The 4,931-nt window shown below is 37.3% G+C and overlaps 1 pseudogene; it reads left to right on the top strand.

Moving 5' to 3' along the window:
- The first annotated feature begins 839 nt into the window (after positions 1–839).
- Positions 840–3,964, top strand: LOC122152187 (annotated as a pseudogene).
- The last annotated feature ends 967 nt before the right edge of the window (positions 3,965–4,931 follow it).

Genomic DNA, 4,931 nt, shown 5'->3' on the forward strand with positions numbered 1-4,931 from the left:
CTTGTCAGTCTTGCAGGTCCCAAGTGTCCTTAGGGTTGCTGGAAAGCAGAGCGTATTCTTAAGCCCCAGGAATCTGCAAGAGCTCTGTCTCTTTAAATATGCAAAATAGTCAAGCTGCTTTTTAAACCTTCAAAATGGCTGTGTCCTCTGGACCGGCAAAAGTCCACAGCTCAGTCCACCTTTCTCTTCACCTTCTCCGTTTGTTCCCCAGCTACTGTGCACAGTCCTCCATGCAATCCTTGGCTAGCCTGGTGATTTTTACATTAATTCTTAAGTCCTACCAGCACTCAGGAATCTCCAAGCTGTCTGTGCTGTCAGGATCGCTCAGGATCGCTGCCAGACCGCAGCTCCATATGTCTCCTTTTATGGTATTTTCAAGCAAATTCTTCTGCTAGTTGGGGTTTAGTCCACTTCTATAGCCTTCCTTTCAAGGATTAGGGGTACAGGATTATCTTTTGTGTCTGTGTTAATTGGTTTGCCTTTTCTTTGTTGAAGAGGGTCTGTGCAGTCTTCCTGCCTAGTCCTCCATCTTGCTGGAACTCCATAACTTTTATTTTAGAGTTAAACATCTTTCATCTTAATTTTGGCCATCAAGAGTTGGCAAAATGGAAGCAATACTTTTTACCAGCTGTAATCAGTCTTACAACATATATTCCTCCTATCTCTCATATCCTAGTTCAATGAATGACCTAGTTTGGAAATGAAAAATAATCAGGGGAACTTTCTATGTATTTTCTCATCACCCATCTGTTATTTTGTAGTACTTGAGTGGCTTGCCTGTTGCTGTGATACTGGAAGCTATACCACTAGTATTTCAAATACCAGCAGGATCACCTACAATGAATGGATTTCTGCGGAACTCCCAGAGTAAGACATAATGGGAAAAAGATCTGGCAATCTATTTCCAAAAATTAGCCAATAAAAATCTTAAGGATCACAACAGAACATTGCCTGACTCACTTGCTTTGATCAGGAGGGATCAATTGCTAGAGGACAACATCATGTTTGGTGAAGCAGAGGGCAAGCAATGGCAAGGGAGACCTTTGGTGATTTGGATTGTCACAATAATCACAACTATGCACGTAAATATGTGATTTTAAGGATAATGCAGGGCCAGGCAGTGCTTTGTTCTGTTGTACATGATGATTCCATGACTTGGACTTAACTCCACAGGAGCTATTTATTTTCTACATATTTCACTTTATAAGAAATCAATATATTTGTGTTTATGTCTAGCCAGAAAATTGAACCACCAGCTCTTTTGCTGGAATGTAGAACATTAATTTATAGTAAGAAACATGTTATATTCTCATTTTCTATCTGCACCAGAAGCTAAATATAAATATTGAAAGATGGATTTATAATTAGTACAGTGAAGAGCTTCTGTTGCTTACAAGAGCTTCCAATGCTTTTGGCAATCTCAGCATCTTTTGGTTAAAATTTTGTGTACTTGATCTTGATCACGAGTCTGATGTTAATCTTACCATTGTTAATTCTGCTCTTTACTATTTTTCTTTCCAGAACTCATAATCAGCATGGATTCTGTATTTCCCATTTCAAATGCTGATATTGAAGTTGGTAACTTTCTGAAAATTAAGATGTCTTTCAGAGGTGTTTTATTATAAAAGTGTATTTATAATTTTAATTTAGCAAGAAAAGAATTATGCTTCTTTCAATACATAAATCTTTGAACACATAACTAATATATTACATAATCTTAACTGGGTTTCAGTCATCCTTTGAAAAACATGTTTTAGAAAAATTTTGCTCTTTTCCCTTATAGTCAATTCTGTATTGTCCTTGGTATTATGTGATATGGCTTAAAATAAAATTGAAAACAACATGGATTGGATTTTGAAACCATACCCATATATTCACATAGACCTAGAGTGGGCTTAGTAGGAATGTGAAATTCATTAATGAAATTAAATTTTTAATTAGTTAAAAAAGTATATTCTTTATATGACTCTGGTGCTTATGTAAGAACGTCTTGAGCAGATGATCACTTTTGATGTGAATGATTTTTGTGATAGATCCTATGACTTGTAATGCTGCATACATGATTCTTAGTGTACTAGAATTTCCTGGGAAATTAAAAAATTGTGAGCACGGAAAACAGGAATGTTAACATGAGCTAGTTGCATGACAATGGGATTGACAGAGATACAACAAATCTCTTGAGACTGAATTTCAGCAAAATTTCTTTAAAACAGACCAGGCTTACTGATCTGATAGAGCCTGGTGAAACCCTCAAGACTGTGGTCCTTAGTTTCCCTTTAGGTCTGGAATTGAACTCACCCCTGTGGCTTCCAGCCAAACAATAGACAGGCATATAGGGTGAACATTTATACCAAATAGATACACTCCTTAGAATGATCAATCATACGAGAACAGAAAGGCAGTATTTACACAGGGAGATACCTGAGGGGGCAGGAATGCACAGGAAAGAAGGATACAGGGAAGAGGTAACTATAGGGAGGAAGTGGGAAGAGTTGTTACATTACAGGGATGGTAGTTAATGTCATGACAAGATGTGTACGAACTGTTGTATGGAAAATGAATTTGCTCTCCAAACTTTCACCTAAATCACAATAATTTTTTTTAAGTTTATTTAAAACAAAAATTTCCTCAAAATGCCTATCCTATCAATTTTATTTATCTTCACTCAAGTTACCCTTTCACTTTCACCTGGAGACTGTATCCATGGTAGGTCATCCTGAATGTCTCTGAATCACCAGTTTCTGTAGTTACAGATAACCTGTGTATGAAAGATGGGTTTATGGTGTTCGAGGTCTACAGTCACCAAATAACCAGCTTGAATACCCTCAGGGTGAGAGACTCACACTGCCAGCCTACCTACAAGGCTCAGTCTCAAGAGCTAGTATGGTTTCACATACTCCTAAATGGAAATGCAATGAGATATGAGTTTAAAGAAGACAAAGTCATTTATGAAGTGAAATATATGCTCTCTGGATGGGTATTCTAAGTAAAATTTTCAGAGGTAATGAATTCAGAATGACAGTGAAGTGCTATTATAGTAGCGATGACATGCTAATAAATACTAGTATTGAAAGTCTTCCTCCTCCAGTGGCTTCAGTGGTTGTAGTTGTCGTTAAGTGCCGCCGAGTCGGACCTGACTCATACCAACCCCTCTTTGGGTTTCCAAGGCAGTATCACTATGAAAGTAGATTGCCCAACCTTCCTTCTGAGGAGTGGCTGGTGGGTTTGAACTGCCAGCCTTCTGCTTGGCAGTCAAGTGCCTTAGGCACTATGCTACCATTTGCTTTGCTCCTATAAATTACCCAGATAACTTTTACTGACAACCTTATGACAACCACAAGTACCCTTTGGTAAGACACCCTCTCCCCCAACCAATTTAAATGGAAATAAGAGTCCTAAACAGGATTGACTTTAACATCAAGTTGGTTGTAGATGACTGTTGGGTAACAACTACCATGGACCCCACCTCTCTCCTCCAGTGAATATTGTCATGGATGGCTGTGAATATAACCTGGACAACTACCAAACCACTTTCGTTGATTTGGCTTCTCCATAACCAATCCTGATCACCATCTGACATTTGATGTGAAGATCTTTACCTTTGTCTCAGGTATCCAAGTGCTCTCTGGCCTGATCTACTTTGACTGCAGTGCCTTAATCTGCAACAGACTTTCTCCTGATTTCCCTCTGTGTTCTGTGACTTCCTTTGGATCATCTAGAAGGAGGCAAGTCACAGGGGACACTGAAAAAGAGAAAACAACTGTAAGCCTCCCACTTGTCAAACAGTCCTTCACTCAGAGATCTAGGGGATTCTAAAATGCACAGGACCACCAAAGACATCTCTTTTAAGTCAACAGTTGCTGTGGCTGCCTTAGCAGAAGTCATGGCTCTCTGGACTTGTCAGAGTTTCTTTCAGGTTCTGCAAGCAAATACTGATTTGAAGAAATTCTTTTTGGTGCTTTGAATTTAAACTAAATTAAGTAGATAAGAAGATGACTTAACTCTGAAACAAGACAAGAATACTGAAAGGCATATGATATTTATCAAAGTATCACATGACTATGGAAGATCTTGCAAAAAATACAAAGATGGCTACTTCAAAATTCCACACACATTAGATAAAATCAGCTCTTTCATTACATATTGTCTGAAGCAATCAACAATGTAATCTAGTGAATATATAAAGCCCTATTCCATTTGCTAAAGGAAAAAGCAGATAGGTACTGTGCAACTGGACTTCAAATTCTTTCTATAACATGATAAATTTCCAGACATCCTCAGCAAAAAAATCTTCAAGTTTTAAACCCTCTCCAACTAAATTACAGCACCATCCTGATGAAAATGGCCAGATATTCTTGGTTGATGTAGGACAGCAGTTTTGGTGCCCCGTGGGTGGTGCTCTGAGAAGGAAGTAATGAAATTACTGAATTTAAAACATGTAAAACAAAATCCAGTTTTCCTATTGGTTACTTTTTCTTAAACAATATTAACATACTAGTTGACTTGATGGGTTATTTACAATAGAAATTAAAAGCACAAGTTTCGACTTAATATAAATCAAGTTTCTGGTTCTGCCACTAGTTAACATTTTGACCTTATGGAAGTTGGATTTCTCTAAGCTCTAGTTCCCTCATTTGTTGATATAGATATACATAGTACTAAGTCATATGCTTGTTTGAACACCTAAGTAGTTCTGTGGTGGAGTAAAATGTTAGCCTATGAAGTAAAATCACTTTATGTATTATATATTAATTTCATTATCATTATTACTATTATCTGTAGTAGTAATAATAGCAATACTCTCATCCACACTTAAACAAAACAAAACAAAACAAACAAACAAACAAAAAAAAACATGCACTGGAAACAAAATACTCAGCACTTACCTAGTCCAACTTTGTCCCAAAAATCTAGGATCTAGCAGTGATGAA

Source organism: Orycteropus afer, unplaced genomic scaffold, assembly GCF_000298275.1.
Source record: "Orycteropus afer afer isolate SDZICR_OR568_19922 unplaced genomic scaffold, OryAfe1.0 scaffold00019, whole genome shotgun sequence".
NCBI classification, from domain to species: Eukaryota; Metazoa; Chordata; class Mammalia; order Tubulidentata; family Orycteropodidae; genus Orycteropus; species Orycteropus afer.